The following is a 20,304-nucleotide window of genomic DNA, read 5'->3' as shown; positions in this document are numbered from 1 at the left end:
CAAGGAACATTCGGCCCTAGCATGGTGTGTGCAAATTTTGTGTATTTTGTGTTTTATGCAATAGGGGCTAAATTGCAAAAAATGTGAAATATTAGAGGTAAAATGGTAATTTTCCCATTTATGTGTTTTTAGATAAAATTGAATGAATTGATGAATAAAAGGGTTAAAAATTTGAATATGTTTAGATCGAGAATTGAAGAAAACGAAATTAGATTGGGGGAAGTGGAAAATAGTGGATTACGTCCGTCGATATCCGAGGTAAGTCTTTTAGCAAATAAATGTCGTTAAATTAGAATTTATATGAATTCTATATGCTGAATTTAATTGTAGGGATTTACATATGTTAGCCGAATGTGAAATGGTTTGTGAAAATTTGAGCAAAAGTTCGATTTTATGGAGATGTTATGCTTCAAATGTTTAGTATGAATTTTAAAGATTAATTAGAACTTCCTATATAGATATAAATTATGCGTAAGATCGATTTCGTATCAGTGATAATCGCGCTTTCTGCCTAGCAAGCATTATGCCGGTGAATTATATCAGGCTTTACGCCTAGCAAGCTTAATGCCGATGTACCATAACAGGCTTTACGCCTAGCGGGCTTATTGCCGGTGTATCATAACAGGCTTTACGCCTAGCAGGCTTATTGCCGGTGTTTCATATTAAGATTTTTGTTTAGTAAGCTTTATGCCGAAGTGGTATCAAGTGGGATTAACGAACTAAAGTGATCAGGTATGTGATGTTTAATTAGCTATTTGAAATTTGGTAAGTAAGTTGGTTGGTTGCCACAAAAATGATATATTTAATGCTATTATAAGTATATGTATATATGAAAGGTGTTCAGCCTTACATTAATTGGAGGTAAATGGTTGAAAGCTTGAGATTAATCGATTATTTAGGATAAAAATATTTGAGATGTGTGATAGTATTAGTAATGTTCATATATGTGTGTATTTCGTTTTCTTTTTAAAATATTGCTGATAAAATTATATGTTATTTAAGTATTTGTTTAAGACTTACTAAGCTAAGTTAGCTTACATTGTGTATTCATTGTCATTGTTTTATAGATTTTGGGGATCGTTACATGCTCGGGAATCATCAGTGAAGTCATTCACACTGTCATCTACTTTCGGTACTTTTAAAAGTTTCATTTTGAAATTATGGCATGTATTGGCTTATATATATATATTTGGTTTTGGTTGTAGTTATGTATATATAAAAAGAAAGCCATGCGAAAATGGCTTTTTTTTTGTTAAATTTTGGTATTTATATACATGGTAAGATGATCAAAAATAGAGGTTTTAATATTTATATTCGAGTGTGATTTAAGCTTATATTAGGTGTTAATAATTGTTATGCATTGGTGTTGGATTATTATGTGATGAATTGAGTGTCGAATGTATTTGTAATGAAAGATGTTAAATTAAATGTGTGTGTGTGGGCTAGTAATAGTAAGTATGTTATATATGCATAGGTGTATGTTTTGTTTGATTTTGATATGTTATATATATTCGGTTATGGCATGCAGTTGAAAGGCTAAGTAGGATTTTCATGTTTTGAGAAATTGGCTTGAAATGATGTTGTTAACTAGGTATATTCGGCTATAACATGAGTGTTTGGTTACGAGCCTATCGAAATTGTTTTTTTTAACTTGGCCTTAGTTTCCTATAAGAAATATGGTTGTTAGGTTATGGTTGATTAAGTGGATATGTTTTGGTAATGAATTTTAATTTAAGTTATGATTTCTCTTATACATTGAAGTCTTAAAATAGAATAAAATTGAACATGTAAGTACCATAATATTCGGTTTTGATATTTGTATTATATTGATGATTAAGTTGTATCTTATGTGATATATTGGCACATGTGGTTAAAGCTTAAAGTTTAATATGTTATATATTAGTATATGGTAGGTTCGGCTTTTGTGTTTCTATTATTATGTCTATAATATGTAATTATAAAATTCAGTTATAAAGTGCTATTATATTTGATATAAGATGTATTAAAATGATAAGACATATGTGGATTGGTTATGTTGCATATTTGAGTATGTAAGTATATATAAGAAGAATATATGTCTGAATATGCTCTGAGTATTAGAATTTGTTTGTGATGGTAACGCTTGCATCATGATTTGTTTTGAATGGTTTAGTATATGTCAGTAAAGTTGATTATTAAGTATGGAACATGTATGAAACATGTCCTATTGTTTTAACGTAAGCTCAAATAAAAATAAAATTGAAAATTTTGAATTGGGCTGGTTCGTAGATTATGATTAGTCTTCTATTTGATCTATGAGTATATTAACTCTGATAACAAAACAAAAGTACAGTTATTCCTTGGCGAGTTAATGATTGTGGTGAATCATGCTTTGTTTGATAATGCCCTATAACCCTAATTCGATGACAGATAGGAGTTAGGGGTGTTACATTTTATTGGTATAGTGCTACGATTTAGTCGATTCTAGGACTAATGTAGCGCTTGTGAGTCTAGCTATACATGCCATATCTTATACTATGATAGTGTGATGACTCCTGACAATTGAAAATGTGTTTTCGTATAGTAAATAGATTCTGATCGAGCCGTAGCGGATGATGTTGAAAGTATAGCGCCTGCTCCCGTACATGGGACAGCGATAGTTGATTCTCAGCCTACCTCGAGTAGCCATGAGGGGGAGGCTAAACAAGCCTTCTATCAAATGATGAACGATTGGTTTATTTAGTATATCCGAACTAATCCGGCTGTTCAACAACCCCCACCCCCGAATAATCCATCTCCGATACCTGTGATAACTCTGATGGTTGATCCGATGAGATTTAATAAGCCCCTTGTTGATAAAATAAGAAAATACGGGGCCGAGGAATTCAGGGCCACAGTTAATGATGATGCTGAGTGGGCTGAATTTTGGCTCGATAATACTATCTGTGTATTCAAAGAACTGTCATGTACACCCTACGAGTGTTTGAAATGTGCCATATCGTTGTTACGCGATTCTGCCTATCATTGGTGGAACACTTTAGTATCAGTTGTACCGAAAGAGTGAGTCAACTAGGAATTCTTTCAGACTGAATTCCGCAAGAAATATATCAGTTAGAGATTCATTAATCAGAAACGTAAAGAAGTTCTTGAGCTTAAACAGGGTCGTATAACTGTCACTGAATACGAGCGGGAATTTGTGAGACTCAACAGATATGCCCGAGAGTGTGTTTCGACTGAAGCTACAATGTGTAAATGATTCGTAGACGGGTTGAATGAAGATATTAAATTCCTTGTGGGTATATTTGAAATCAAAGAGTTCGTGGTAATGTTCGAGCGAGCTTGGGAAAGAGAAAAGAAAAGCTGATTTTGAAGCTAGAGATTCTTGTAAAAGATCATCACGTAAAACTTTTCACTCAGCACCGAAGAAGTTCAGAGCGGATTATAGTCGATCTAAAGCTATTGTGGACTTTTCTAAACGAGATCGAGATCGACATCTTGTGAGTTCACGAGCCACTTCAATTGCTAGTGTTGGCAACAATTGGCAGAATAGATCCAAGTGCAAGCATTGTGGTAAATGGCATCCTGGAGATTGCAGTTGCATGATAGATTTTGTTTTAAGTGTGGATCGAAGGATCATTTTATCCGGGAGTGCCCAATATTAGCCGAGAAAAACACCATTAAGAGCGCCAGACCGAGTAATATGTCAACGTGAGGTAGACCACCCAGGCATACAGGTAATGTAAGTGGCAGTCAGAGAGGGACGAAAGATATGACAGTTCGATCTGAAGCTCGTGCACCTGCCAGAGCATATGCTATACACGCTCGCGAGGAGGCTTCTTCCCAAGATGTCATTATCGGACTTTCACTCTCTATGATACTAATGTTATTGTATTGATTGATCCTGATTCAACTCATTCATATGTGTGTAAGACTTTGGTATCCAGTAAGATTTTGCCTGTTGAGTCTACTGAGTTTGTGATTAGAGTATCAAACCCTCTGGGCCGGTGTGTTTTGGTTGACAAAGTGTTTAAGAATTGTCTGTTGATGATTCGAGATTTGTGTTTCCCAGCTGATTTGATGTTATTTCCATTCGACGAGTTTGATATAACTCTGGGTATGGACTAGTTGACTTTACACGATGCTGTGGTTAACTGTAAAAGAAAGACTATTGGTTTAAGGTACCAGAATGATGAGATTGTTTGGATTGAATCTAATGATCTGAATGGTTTACCAGCAGTGATATCTTTGTTGTTGGCTCAGAAGTATGTGAGAAAAGGTTGTGAAGTTTACTTTGTATATGTTCTTGATAGTAAAGTGACCGAAAAGAAGATTGAATCCGTACCAGTTGTGTGCGAATATCCGTATGTGTTTCTTGAAGAATTGCCAGGTTTGTAACCGATTCGAGAGGTAGAGTTTGGGATTGTGTTATTACCAAGGACGACTTTGATATCCATAGCTCCATACAGAATGGCACCTGCAGAATTAAAAGAATTGAAAGGTCAGTCGCAAGAGTTGACAGATAAGGGTTTTGCACGACCGATTTTTTCAACTTGGAGAGCACCAGTTTTGTTTGTGAAAAAGAAAGATGGAACAATGAGAATGTGTATCGACTATAGATAGCTCAATAAAGTGACTATAAAGAATAAGTATCCATTGCCTTGGATTGATGATTTGTTCGATCAGCTGAAAGGGGCTACTGTGTTTTCGAAGATAGATCTGAGATCAGACTAGTATCAGTTGCCAGTTAAAGACTCTGATGTACCAAAGACTACTTTTCGAACGAGGTATGGACATTATGAGTTTCTGGTAATGACTTTTGGACTTACTAATGCACCTGCTATTTTCATGAATTTGATGAATCGGATCTTTAGACAGTATCTAGATCGGTTTGTGGTAGTATTTATGGATGACATTTTGATCTACTCTCGTGATGAAACCGATCATCCCGAACATCTGAGACTTGTGTTACAAACTTTGTGAGATAAACAGTTGTATGAAAAGTTCAGTAAATGTGAGTTCTGGTTACACGAAGTCAATTTTCTGGGCCATGTTGTATCAGCATCGGGTATTTGGGTTGATCCGAGTAAAATTTCAGTTATACTTGATTGGAAACCTCTGAGAAATGTCTTTGAAGTTTGGAGTTTTCTGGGACTCGTTGGTTACTATAGACGGTTCGTGAAAGATTTTTTTATGATTGTGACCCCGATGACGAAGTTGTTACAGAAAGATGTTAAGTTCAGGTGGTTAGAAAAGTGTCAGGAAAGCTTTGATCAGTTGAAAGCCCTTTTGACCGAAGCTCCAATACTAGTTCAGCCAAAGACGGGTAAAGAATTTTTTATTTTTAACGATGCATCTTTGAACGGTTTGGGCTGTGTTTTGATGCAGGAAGGCAAAGTTGTAACTTATGCCTCAAGACAATTAAAGCCACATTAAAAGAACTATCCGACGCATGATCTCGAATTGGCCGCTATTGTGTTTGCTTTAAAAATATGGTGCCACTATTTATTCGATGAAAAATGTCATGTTTATTCTAATTACAAAAGCCTGAAATATTTGATGACTCAGAAGGATTTGAATTTGAGATAGTGACGGTGGTTAGAGTTGCGAAAAGATTATGAGCTTGTGATTGATTATCATCTAAGAAAGGCTAATGTTGTTGCTGATGCTCTAAGTCAAAAATCACTATTTTCTTTGCGTGTAATGAACGTGTATATAGCTATGTCTGATTATGGTGCGATAATAGCTGAGTTAAAAGCAAAACCGTTATTTTTTCAACAGATTTGTGAAGCTCAGAAAGCCGATGATGATTTAATTGCAAAACGGGCTCAGTGTGACTTGACTGTTGATTCAGAGTTTCTAGTTGATGCTGAGGATTGTTTGAGATTCAGAAACCGATTATTTGTTCTGAAAAATTCAAAGTTAATTCAGATGATATTGAATGAAGCTCATAATAGTTGATTATCTATTCATCTGGGTAGCACGAAAATGTATAACGATCTGAAACAGCACTATTGGTGGTACGGTATGAAACGAGACATTTCTGACTTTGTTTCGAAATGTTTAATATGCCAGCAAGTAAAAGTGGAGCATCAGGTACCTTCTGGATTGCTTCAGCCAATCATGATACCTGAATGGAAATAGGACCGAGTCACGATGGATTTTGTATCCGATTTACCGTTGACACCGAGCAAGAAAGATGCAATCTGGGTTATTGTTGATAGATTGACAAAATCGGCGCACTTTGTTTCGGTCCGTACTGATTATTCACTTGATAAACTTGCTGAATTATATATTTCTCAGATTGTGAGATTGCACGGAGTACCTATTTCTATTGTTTCGGATAGAGATCCGAGGTTTACATCGCGGTTTTGGAAGAAACTGCAAGATGCACTAGGTACTAAACTGCATTTTAGCACTGCTTTTCATCCCCAGATGAATGGTCAGTCCGAACGAATCATTCAGATACTTGAGGATATGTTGAGATGTTGCAATCTCGAGTTCAAAGGTACGTGGGATCGATATTTGCCTCTGAATTTGCGAACAATAATAACTTTCAATCGAGTATCAAAATGGCACCTTATGCAGCTTTGTATGGTTGTAAATGTCGCACACCTTTTTATTGGACTAAACTCAGCGAAAACAAGATATACGGGGTCGATTTGATTAAAGAGACTGAACAGAAAGTGGAAATGATACGCAATAGTTTGAAAACAGTATCAGATTGTCAGAAATCGTATGCAGACTTGAAAAGAAAAGATATAGAGTTTCAAATCAGGGACAAAGTGTTTTTGAAAGTCTCACCGTGGAAGAAAATACTCAAATTCGATCGTAAAGAAAAATTAAGTCCGAGATTCATTGGACCGTATGAGATTATAGAACGTATCGGGCCGGTAGCTTATAAATTACTGTTGCCACCTGAATTAGAAAAGATTGACAATGTATTCCATGTTTCAATGCTTCATAGATATCGATCTGATCCTTCACATGTGATTAGTCCGACCGAGATTGAAATTATGTCCGATATATCATATGAAGAAGAACCGATTAGCATTCTGGCTCGTGAGGTTAAAGAATTACGAAATAAGAAAATTTCGTTAGTCAAAGTACTGTGGTATAAACACGGAGTTGAGGAAGTAACTTGGGAGCTAGAGGATACAATGAAAGAACGTTACCCACACCTATTCACTGGTAAGATTTTCAGGGACGAAAATCCCTAAAGGGGGAGAGTTGTAACAGTCCGATTTTGACCATAAACAAAATAGTGTTTTTGGGACCACAAATCCGAGTCTAAAAAATATTTTAATATTATTTTTAGTGTTTATTATATGTGAATTTGATTGTGTGAAATTTTCGTGTTTTAATTTTGTCATTTGAGTGGTCGATTAAAAAAAATGGCTTAATCTCGTAAAATGAAAATTTAAGGGTTAAATTTAAAAGTACCTAATTGTTGTTGTCTTTATAAAGTGGAGGATTTATAATGCAATAAGGCCAATATAGATATATAGCGTGTGGCAAAGGACTAATATGTCCTTATTATATATGTTTTGTTTATCATTTATATAAGGTTAAATTAGTAAATTAAAAATATATGATAATATATGTTAAATAAAACAAAAAAGCCATTATCGTCTTCTTCTTAGTCGAATGTAAACACAAGAAAAAAAAGAAAACTTAGCTAGGTTCGACAATTGTTGAGCATGATTTAAGGCTAGTTCTTTGTTCGGTTTTTGATAATTTTTACGTTTTTGAGATCGTTGCTTCGAATACTTCAAAACTCATGTCTTAATTTTTTTTGAATTGTTAATGATTTTGAAATGTGTCATTGATGAATGTTTGAGCTTTATGATGTTAGTTGATAAAATATGAAACATATATGTTAGGTTAACAGGTTTTGTCTTTGAATTTTTGGTGAATTTGAGTAATTAGGGCTAAATTGTGAAAATAAATTTTTGAGAGACTAAAATGTGAAATAAATGAAATTTGTGGACTTGTATGAAGACAAGGAACAATCGGCCCTAGCATGGTGTGTGCAGATTTTGTGTATTTTGTGTTTTATGCAATAGGGGTTATATTGCAAAAAGTGTGAAATATTATGGGGAAAATGGTAATTTTCCCATTTATGTATTTTTAGATAAAATTGAATGAATTGATGAATAAAAGGGTTAAATTTGAATATGTTTAGATCGAGAACAGAAGGAAACGAAATTAGATTAGGGGAAGTGGAAAATAGTCGATTACGTTCGTCAATATCCAAGGTAAGTATTTTAGCAAATAAATGACGTTAAATTAGAATTTATATGAATTCTATATGCTAAATTTAATTGTATGGATTTACATATGTTAGCCGAATGTGAAATGGTTTGTGAAAATTTGAGCAAAAGTTCGATTTATGGAGATATTATGTTTCAAATGTTTAGTATGAATTTTAAAGATTAATTAGAACTTCCTATATAGATATAAATTATGTGTAAGATCGATTTCGTGTCTGTGATAATTGGGCTTTCTGCCTGGCAGGCCTTATGCTGGGGAATTATATTAGGCTTTATGCCTAGCAGGCTTAATGCCGGTGTACCATAACAGGCTTTACGCCTAGTAGGCTTATTGCTGGTGTTTCATATTAAGATTTTTGTTTAGTAGGATTTATGCCGAAGTGGTATCAAGTGGGATTAATGAACTAAAGTGATCAGGTATGTGATGTTTAATTAGCTATTTGAAATTTGGTAAGTAAGTTGGTTGGTTGTCACAAAAATGATATATTTAATGCTATTATAAGTATATGTATATATGAAAGGTGTTCAGCCTTACATTAATTGGAGGTACATGGTTGAAAGCTTGAGATTAATCGATTAGTCAGGATAAAAATATTTGAGATGTGTGATTGTATTAGTAATGTTCATATATGTGTGTATTTCATTTTCTTTTTTAAATATTTCTTATAAAATTATATGTAATTTAAGTATTTGTGTAAGACTTACTAAGCTAAGTTAGCTTACATTGTGTATTCATTGTCATTGTTTTATAGATTTTGGAGATCGTTACGTGCTCAGGGATCAACAGTGAAGTCATTCAACTGTCATCTACTTTCTGTACTTTTAAAAGTTTCATTTTGAACTTATGGCATGTATTGGCTAATATATATATTTGGTTTTGATTGTAGTTATGTATAAAAAAAATCCATGCGAAAATGGCTTATTTTCTTTTGTTAAATTTTGGTATTTATATACATGGTAAGATGATAAAAAATGGAGGTTTTTATATTTATATTCGAGTGTGATTTAAGCTTATATTAGGTGTTAATAATTGTTGTGCATTGGTGTTGGATTATTATGTGATGAATTGAGTGTCGAATGTATTTGTAATGAAAGATGTTAAATTAAATGTTTACGTGTGGGCTAGTAATAGTAAGTATGCTATATATGTATAGGTGCATGTTTTGTTTGATTTTGATATGTTATATATATTCGGTTATGGCATGTCGTTGAAAGGCTAAGTAGGATTTTCATGTTTTGAGAAATTGGCTTGAAATGATGTTGTTAACTAGGTATATTCGGCTATGACATAAGTGCTTGGTTATGAGCCTATCGAAATTGTTTTTTTTTTTAAGTTGGCCTTAGTTTGTTATAAGAAATATGGTTGTTAGGTTATGGTTGATTAAGTGGATATGTTTTGGTAATGAATGTTAATTTAAGTTATGATTTCTCTTATACATTGAAGTCTTAAAATAGAATAAAATTGAACATGTAAGTACCATAATATTCAGTTTTGATATTTGCATTATATTGACGATTAGGTTCTATCTTATGTGATATATTGGCACATGCGGTTAATGCTTAAAGTTTAATATGTTATATATTAGTATATGGTATGTTCGGCTTTTGTGTTTCTATTATTATGTCTATAATATGTAATTATAAAATTCAGTTATAAAGTGCTATTGTATTTGGTATAAGATGTATTAAAATGATGAGACATATGTGGATTGGTTATGTTGCATATTTGAGCATGTAAGTTGATATGAGAAGAATATATGTCTGAATATGCTCTGAGTATTAAAATTCGTTTGTGATGGTAATGCTTGCATCATTATTTGTTTTGAATGGTTTAGTATATGTTAGTAAAGTTGTTTATTAAGTATGGAACATGTATGAAACATGCCCTATTGTTTTAACATAAGTTCAAATAAAAATAAAATTGAAAACTTCGAATTGTGCTGGTTCGTAGATTATGATTAGTCTTATATTTGATCTATGAGTATATTAACTCTGGTAACGAAATACATTTATAGTTATTCCTTGGTGAGTTAATGATTGTGGTGAATCATGCTTTGTTTGGTAATGCCCTGTAACCCTAATCCGACGACGGGTAGGAGTTAGGGGTGTTACAAATATAAGCAAGTACTTAACAGATCATTGTAGTAGATTCTAGACATAGAGCGGCATTCATATGAAATGAAGACAAAATAGTGCAGGGTACCATGATAAGGCCTATAGACACAGGCCAGGTAACTTAAGACCTTACCCTCGAAAGAAGCTGGTCACTGTAGGTCTCTTTTGATCAGTAAATTAAGTACGATTTTACTGAGGCATTACTAAAAGTAAGGGCAGATTCTTTGTAATCCCAGCCTTCCAATCAACATCGTAGATCTTCAATCTATTGCCACAGTATCTTTACCATAACAGTCTTAGTTATTTATTTATTCACTAGCGTTTTATTCATGTAAATATTCTCGTAATTGCCATTGAATGTTTACTCTTGTTTTTCCCTAGCATTTTCTAATTTTAGTTAGTATTTATTTCATACTCATCTTTATTATTTTAATTTACCGCTATGTACTTACCTTGACTTTGTCATAACATTAATCACAATTTATTATAATAACTTGACCACTCTTACACCTAATTTGACCCCTATGGAGACGGTCTCACTTATCACTTTATAACTTGATTCGACCTGTATACTTGCACAATTCACATATAATTTTCACACATGACAAGTTTTTGGCGTCGTTGCTGGGGATCAACAATTTGGTGTAATTTGCTTTGGTTATTTTGCTTAATTCCATTAGTTTTATTTAACTTAGTTATATTTAATTTCGATAAGGTTGCTATTAGTTCATGAAAAGAGGCATTTTTGTTAACAAAGAATATCCTTTTGACCCAGAGATCGAAAGAACTTTATGAAGAAGGCAAAAAGAACTACTAAAATTGCTAGAAACGGGAATGAACCTGGTCTAAATTATAATCCAAATGGTCAATATGCTAATCCCCCTATTCATAGGGCTATACCTGGTATGAATGATAGTTTGAATGGTCAGGGCGCTAATCCTTATGTTCGTGGGGTGATAGATGATCGAGATAGACCAATTTGAGAGCATGTTGTGCCAATTTTGGATGACCTGAATCCAAGGATAGTCAGACCTCAAATACAGGCACAACAGTTTGAGCTAAAACCAGTAATGTTTCAGATGTTACAAACAGTAGGGAAATTTGGTAGACTGCCCACTAAAGATCCAAGACTGCATTTTCGACTTTTTCTAGAGGTTCGTGACTCGTTTAGGCAACAGGGTGTTCATGAAGACGCTTTACGACTTAAATTGTTTCCATATTCTTTAAGAGATCAAATGAGAGCACGACTGAATGCTTTACTGTCAAGAACAGTGGCATTATGGAATGATTTTTGCCAAAGGTTTTTGCTATGATATGATCCCCAAAATATGAATGACAAGCTTAGAAATGACATCACATCTTTTCAACAATTGGAGGATGAAACACTATATTAAGCTTGGGAATGATTCAAAGATTTAATTCAGAAATGTCCGATGCATGGATTCCAACACTAGACTCAGATGAAGATATTCTATAATGGGCTGAATGCGTATATGAGGATGGTAGTTGATGCTTTGGTCAACGATACTTATCAATATCCTATAAATTCTTATAATGAAGCATATGAGATTTGGGAAAAGATTGCCAACAATAATTATCAATACCCTAACAAAAGAGTTGGGACGGGCAATAGAGCTGCTGGTACTATGGAGTTGGATGTAATCACTTCGTTGATAGCCCAAGTATCTTATTTAGCTAATATGATTAAAATAATGAAAATGTCTAATGAAGTCCAAGAATTAAAAGCAATCGAATTATTGTGTGTTTCTTGTGGTGAAGACCATGTGTTTGATGAATGTCCATCAAAACCAGCATCTGTGTGTTCATGGGTAATTTCAACTGGAACAATAACTCCTATTCCAACACGTATAGTCCTAGATGGAAGCAACATTCGAACTTTAGTTGGAATAATCAAGGTACGAGGAATTTTAGTAATACGGCAAGATAGAATGCCATCAATGCACCGCCTAGTTATGTGTAACCGATGTCGAGGCAAAATGTTCAACAAGGTCAGACATCGATTTCATCATCATTATCTATTGAAGCTTTTCTAAAAGAATATATGGTCAAGAATGATGTTGTAATTCAAATTCAGGTCGTGTCTCCTCGAGCTCTTGAGACTCAGTTGGGGCAAATAGCGAATGCTTTGAATTTGAGACCACAATGACCATTGCCTAGTGATACCTAGAATTCAAGATCATAAGGGAAGGAGTAGTGTAAGGCTATCACTCTTAGAAGCAGAACTCAGCTTGATAACGTTGCTTAAGATGCCATGGCAAAAGAGGAAGACTCAAATAACAACCATGTAAAGATCCCAGAGTCATTTGAAGAATATACTAAATCTGAAAAGGGTAAGCAGCAAAATAATGTGGTGACCTAGATCATCTCAACAAGAATGCCACGACAAAAAAATTTTAGCAATCTGAAGGATGGCGACCTTTACCTTTTCCTCAATGATTTCATAATTCTAAGCAAGATATTCAGTCTAAAAGATTTTTGGAGGTTTTGAAAAAACTCCATATTAACATACCACTAGTTGAAGCTTTGGAGAAAATGTCCAATTAAGTGAATTTATGAAAGATATATTTTCAAATAAGCATATATTGGGAGAATTTGAGACTGTTGCTCTCACTGAAGGATGCACAATAACGTTGACAAATAAATTACCTCCAAAATTTAAGGACCCAGGGAGTTTCACTATCCTATGTTTAATTAGAAATCATTATGTTTGTAAGGCATTATGTGATCTAAGAGCGAGTATAAGTTTAATGCCTATGTCTATTTTCAGGAAGCTAGAAATTGGAAAAGCATGGAATTCACGTATTTTATTCCTGTACGTATGGATTTTTCACTTGAGAGATTGACAGAGCTATATGTTTTTGAGATTGTTAGACTACATGGTGTGCCAGTTTCTATTATCTCTGACAGGGATCCACGATTTACGACTCGATTCTAGAGAAAGTTACATGAAGCTCTGGGTACTCGACTGCATTTGAGCACAGTGTTCCATCCGCAGACCGATGGTTAGTCCAAGTGAGTAAATCAGGTACTTTAAGATATGCTTCAATGTTGTGTTTTAGAGTTTGAAGGTAACTGGGAGAGATTTCTGCCATTGTTTGAGTTTGCATACAATAACAGTTATCAGTCAAGCATTAAAATGGCATCGTATGAAGCTTTGTATAGTCGAAAGTGTCGAACTCTGATGCGATCTCAGATCGATTAGCTGAGTTGAATCGCTTTCAATGCCCAATCGTCTAACGATGAAGTTTCGTTTGTTTTGTGAATGTAGGGATGATGTTCAGCTAAGGCTGGAACTAAGGGATCACTTGGTTCCAGCCTTAGCCGAACATCATCCCTACATTCACAAAACGAACGAAAACTTCATCGTTAGATGATCAGGCATTAAAAGTGATTCAATTGAGCCAACCGAGCCGAGATCGCATCATTTGGTATCAGAGCTACTTAAAATGAGAAATTCAGACGTTCGGGAAATCTCGACTTAGATTTGTAAAAAAAATTCGTGTACGAAAGCATTAGTGAATATTTCAAGTATATTGTAATTAAAAAAAATTCAAAATTAAAAAAAAATTAAAGAAAAAAAAGTGTTGCAAGTGCATATTTGTTGTTCCCAATTCACTAGCATTCTATCCTTTCACACCACACCTAAAACAAGTTATCGTTTCTTTCAGCCTACCTAACACATTTTACATCAACTTCCCTTGTAAACTCATTGAAGCCAACCCTCTAAACTATAGATTGAGTCTAATCGAGTCTTATACGAAATTACAAGAGAAGAAACGAGTGGAAAAAAGGCATGAGTGTCTGAGCACATTAGAGAGGAGGTAAAAGCCAAAAAAAATGAGTGCAAACAGGAGTGTGAGTGACATACTTTCTTTTCTTTCTGAGTGAACGTGAGGTTTTTGTGGTGAGGTCAAATATTATGTCTCGAAGTCCCAAGCGAACTATGGCAGAAAGAACCGAAAGACAGCCCATAAGAAACGTCGCACCCAGAGGAGGAGGAGGAGTACCCGATTTAGGCCAACAAGCTCTCTTGCCAGAATTCCAAAGAATGCTTAGAAACGAACTTGAGTCCATCAATGAATGATTGGATCGAGTCAAGGCGAGAGACCAACGGGAAAGAACACTTCAAGTACCAAGGCAAGCGTGGGAACGAGCAAGACTCCTCGATGATGATCTCTATGATCCAAGTGAGTTGGAAAGTGACCAAGAGTCAAATCAAAGTGAAAGACGGTGTGGTCAAAAGAATCGGGTTCCTAGAGAACAAGGACTTGTTGATGACAATTTGAAGAATATCAAATTATCCATACCACCATTCTAAGGCAAATTCGATTCGGAGGCATACCTAGAATGGGAGAAGAAAATCGAGCTGGTCTTCGAGTGTCACAACTACTCGAAGAGTAAAAAGGTGAAGTTAGCAACCATTGAGTTTTCTGACTATGCAATGATTTGGTGGGATCAGCTAACCACGAGTTGGAGAAGAAACGGAGAGCGGCCAATTTCCACTTGGGTCGAGATGAAGGCCGTAATGCATAAGAGATTCATACCATCTTATTATTATTGTGAACTTTATCATAAACTTTAGAATATTACGCAAGGCAACCGAAGCATGAAGGATTATTTTAAAGAGATGGAAACTACTATGATACGTGCGGACGGGAGGAAGACCGAGAGGTGACCATGGCCAGATTTCTGGCCGGCCTTAATAGCGATATCGCCAACGTGGTGGAGCTCCAGCATTATGTAAAAGTCGTTGACATGGTGCATTTTTCCATAAAGGTAGAAAAGCAATTGAAGAGAAAGGGCTCCAACCAAACCTTTCCTAGCACCGCCAATACTCAAAAATGGAATCAAGGCACGGGCAAGAAAGATCCATCCAATTGAGTGAAGGACCAGATGTTACCTACAAAACCGAATAAACCCCTTGGAAAAACTAGCAAAGGTAAAGACATAGCCTTTCCAAACCGCTCGAGGGATATTAAGTGCTTCAAATACTTAGGGAGGGGGCATATCGCCAGCCAATGACCTAATCGAAGCAACATGATCTTGAGAGTCAATGGAGAAATTGGGTCGGAGGAAGAAAATGACGAAGAATCTGATGCCATTACCGACGAGGAAGAAGAACTAGAGTACGCTGTTGATGGAGAAATTCTTGTCATCAAGCAAAGCCTAAGCATCCAAAGTGTAGAAAATGAATAGCAACAAAAGAATATTTTTCATACACGTTGCCAAGTTCAAGGCAAGGTGTGTTGTTTGATCATGGACGGCGGAAGTTGTACGAACGTGGCCAGTACTTTGATGGTGGAGAAGCTCGGTTTGCCAATGACTAAACACCTCCAACCGTACAAACTTCAATGGCTTAACGACGGAGGGGAGTTGAAGGTGACCAAGCAAGTCTTAGTTCCATTTTCTGTTGGCAAGTACCACGACGAGGTTCTCTACGATGTGGTGCCCATGCATGCTGGACGTATATTATTGGGACGTCCTTGGCAATTCGACCGCAAGGTCCTCCACGATGGCTATACGAACCGCTACACATTCAAACACCTTGGGAAAAATGTGACTTTAGTCCCGATGACGCCTAGACAAGTTTACGAAGATCAATTGAAGCTTAGAGATTCCATTGAAAAATTTAGAGAGAGTGGACAAAAAGAAAAAGATTGAAATAGAGAATGAAAAGAAAAGTGAGAAGAAGAAAGAAAAACAAGTGAAAAATGTGAGAGGAATAAACAAAGTGAGTGAACGAAAAGAGAACAAAAAAATGAGTGTTTATGCAAAAAAGAGTGATTTTCGAAAGTCTTACTTGATGAAGCAACCGGTTCTTGTACTTATGTACAAGGAAAATCTTTTGAATACTAATGACTTTGATTAAAATCTGCCTTCTTCGATTGTTTCTCTTTTGTAGGATTTTGAAGATGTATTTCCGGAAGAAATTCCTAGTGGGTTGCCGCCCATTCGAGGGATAGAACACCAAATTGATTTCATTCCTGGGGCGTCTATTCTGAACCGTCCATCTTACCGTAGCAACCCTGAGGAAACCAAAGAGTTGCAAAAGCAAGTTAACGAACTTATGGAAAAGGGGTATATATGAGAAAGCCTCAGCCCTTGTGCTGTATCGGTATTATTAGTGCCAAAGAATGACAGAACATGGCGCATGTGCGTAGATTGTCGTACGGTGAACAAGATAACTATCAAATATCAGCACCCAATACTGCGACAAGAGGACATGTTAAACGAGTTGAGTGGTGCGTAACTATTTTCCAAAATTGATCTCAAGAGCGGGTAACATCAAATTTGGATGCTCGAAGGCGATGAGTGGAAAACTATGTTTAAGACAAAACATGGGTTGTACAAGTGGTTGGTCATGCCATTCGGTTTAACCAACGCGCCCCGCATCTTCATGAGGCTTATGAATTATGTTTTGTGTTCTTTTATAGGAAAATTTTGTGTTGTTTATTTCGATGATATACTCATTTATAGCAAGTCATTAGACGAGCATGTGATGCATTTGAAAGCTGTTCTGGAAGTCCTTCGAAAAGAAACTTTGTACGCTAACCTTAAGAAATGCACCTTTTACACTAACAATGTTGTTTTCTTAGGTTTCGTGGTCAGCTCGTAGGGACTCGAGGTAGACCAAGAAAAGGTGAAGGCAATACAGGAGTGGCCTAGACCAACGAGCATCAGCCAATTGAGGAGCTTCCACGAATTGGCAAGCTTTTATCGGTGATTCATTCTGAATTTTAGCACCTTGGTAGCACCTCTAATTAGCGTGATCAAGAAGTCCTCAGCCTTTTATTGGGATGAAGAGCAAGAAAAATCATTTAATTCTATTAAAGATTGTTTAACTAATGCCCCATTGCTTGTGTTGCCTGATTTTGCTAAAACGTTTGAAATTGAATGTGATGCCTCATGTGTCGGAATTGGAGCTGTTCTAACACAAGATGGAATACCCGTGGCGTATTTTAGCGAGAAGTTAAATGGAGCCATGCTCAACTATCTGACGTACGACAAAGAGATGTACGCCCTAATATGAGCTCTCGAGACTTGGCAGCACTACTTGTGGCCAAAAAAGTTTGTAATCCATTCAAATCATGAGGCGTTGAAGCATATTAAGGGCCAAACAAAATTGAATAAGCGACATGCCAAATGGGTAGAATTTCTAGAATCTTTCCCTTATATTATTAAGTACAAGAAAGATAAAGAAAACATTGTGGCTGACGTGTTGTCAAGGCGATATACACTTATGTCCTATTTAGATTCAAAGTTGCTTGGATTTGTCTTTCTGAAAGAATTGTATGTTGATGATACTGATTTTAGGGAGATCAATAACTCTTGTAAAAGTAAGGATGTTGATTAGTTTTACAGGTGTGACAGGTTTCTTTTTCGAGAAGGTAAGCTTTGCGTTCCGCAAAGTTTGATACGAAGTTTATTGGTGATTGAGGCACATAGCGGCGGCCTCATGGGCCACTTTGGGATGGCCAAGACTTTTTCAACGCTCCACGAGCATTTCTTTTGGCTGAGAATGAAGAAGGACGGTGAGAAGATTTGTAGCTGATGCATAATGTGCAAGAAAGCCAAGTCTAAGATCAATCCACATGGACTATATACGCCATTACCAATACCCAACGCACCATGGGTTGACCTTTCTATGGACTTTGTCCTAGGTCTACCAAGAACTAAAACCGAGAAGGACTTTATCTTTGTTGTTGTAGATAGATTTTCTAGAATATCTCACTTTATAGCTTGTTCAAAAACTGACGATGCTATTAATATTGCCAATTTGTTCTTTAAGGAAGTTGTCAGATTGCACGGGATTCCGAGGACAATCATTTCTGACCGAGACATGAAGTTCCTTAGTCATTTTTTGGAGGTCATTGTGGGGAAAACTTGGAACGAAGTTATTATTTTCTACAACTTGTTATCCCCAAACGGACGGCCAAACAGAGGTGGTGAATCGCGTGTTGTCTACTTTATTACGGGCTATCATTTGAAAGAATCTCAAGTTGTGGGAGAGTGTTTGCCGCACGTGGAATTCACTTACAACAGATCTGTCCATTCTGCAACTAAATATTCACCTTTTGAGATTATTTATGGTTTCAATCCTTTGACTCCACTTGATTTACTTCCTTTGCCTAATGACTAGCTTGTTCATGTAGATGCCAAACGAAAGGCTGATTATGTGAAACAACTACACCAAAAGGTAAGGGCCAACATTGAAGCAACAATCGAACAATATATGCGCAAGGCTAACAAAGGAAGGAAACAAATATTGTTCAAACCCAGTGATTGGGTTTGGGTACATATGACAAAGGAATGGTTTCCAGCTCAGCGGCGGTCGAAACTGTTACCAAGGGAAGATGGACCCTTTCAAGTGTTGGAGCGAATTAATGAAAATTCTTACAAGCTTGACCTCCCAAGTGAGTACAACAATAGCGCAAGCTTTAACGTGGCTGACTTATCTCCATATGATGCAGGTGGCAATTTGGGGGCAAATTGTTTCGAAGAGAAAGGGAATGATGCGACCAAGTCCCGAGGGTTACCAAGAGCTAACATGGATCCCCTCGAGCCACATGTAGGACCAATTACCCAAGCTTGGGCTAAGAGATTCAAGGACGCAACCTCAGCTCTAGTTGATAGAGTTTGGGGCGAAACCGTAGCTGGTCTTCTTGAAAGTTCGTGGACCAGCAAGCCGAGCACTCCATGCAATCTTCTTCAAGCTCACTCAGCTCAAATCTAGCTCAATGTGCTCATTCTTAGCTCACTAAGCTCGTTTTATCTCACTTTAGTTTGCATTTATTTTGCTGGAATAAATATTTAATTTGTCTCTAGTTAAATTAATTAAAGTTAATTAATTTGTTTGAATTCTAGACAAATAATTAATCAGGTGTTTTAATTACGTGTAAGTTTAGTACTTAATTATTTGTTTGTTTTAAATATGTCCTAAGCTATTACAAAGAATTACTATGTTAGCCGAATTCAATGTGTAGATTAATATGTTCATTTCCTGCAGAATTAATGTGTCTGAAATGTGATTAATTTGCTGAATGCATTTGCTACAGGTACACTCCCTTTGGACAGAAAAGGTGCATGAATGGTGTGCTGATCTTTGGAGTTTTCCAGGTGCCTTTTCAGCCAAACTCTCTAGCTCTCCAAGAAGGCCAATTGGCTGCCCAATGCATTTTAAAGACTATTCACACCAGCAGAATATACCTTTCACATTGCGGGCTGTTCAGTTTTGTTTATGCACATTACATGACCACTTAAATCTCTTTGTTCACACCACATGACTATTGAAGTGTCCCAAGCAGCCCCATTATTACCAAGAATATTCGGCTGAACCAAGCCATTCTTTAAAGAGCATTCAAGGAAATATGGCTAAACCAGTTTAATGCAATTCAGCACTCAAGCACTTCATTTGATTGATCAGCTGAACTAAGACATCTAGAAGCTGTTCATTACCATTCTCAATGCACATTAAGTTTCAAGGAAATTTCCTAAGAATTTCTAGAAATTTCAGCTGTCCATTTAGTTACTTTAGGTGTCCATTCGGCTAACTTTTGTAAAACCTATAAATAGAGACTTATTTCACCTCGTAAAGGACTTTTGAAAATTTGAATATTGAACTTAGTTTTTTTTTTTGTGAGAATTTTCTTCTCTCAATTTCGTCCAAAGACTCAGTTGACTTATCTACATAGTTAGTGGCGTCAACCTTGTTCTTTGATTTACTGAACTCATCACTTCATTGTGTGGCATTCAAACCCTTATACCGAGGTTTCTATCTTTAATAGGTAGTGGGTCGAGGTTTATCCTATTCATCTTTTCACCGAACCATCTTAAGAACATATGAGAAACAGGTCGACACCCAAACAATTAAAGTGTTGGTTCTTTCTTGTTTTTAAGCTCACTTATTCCATCTACCACC

General features: G+C 36.0%; 1 non-coding gene across 1 annotated transcript; it reads right to left on the bottom strand.

Moving 5' to 3' along the window:
• Positions 1-11,701: 11,701 nt before the first annotated feature.
• Positions 11,702-11,808, bottom strand: LOC121214383 (small nucleolar RNA R71). The gene has a single exon (XR_005909966.1). It is a non-coding gene; the product is annotated as a small nucleolar RNA R71 (small nucleolar RNA).
• Positions 11,809-20,304: the final 8,496 nt, after the last annotated feature.

Source organism: Gossypium hirsutum, chromosome D01, assembly GCF_007990345.1.
Source record: "Gossypium hirsutum isolate 1008001.06 chromosome D01, Gossypium_hirsutum_v2.1, whole genome shotgun sequence".
NCBI lineage: Eukaryota > Viridiplantae > Streptophyta > Magnoliopsida > Malvales > Malvaceae > Gossypium > Gossypium hirsutum.
The sequence above is the reverse complement of the archived record's forward strand: the minus strand, read 5'-3'. Positions and strand labels throughout refer to the sequence as shown.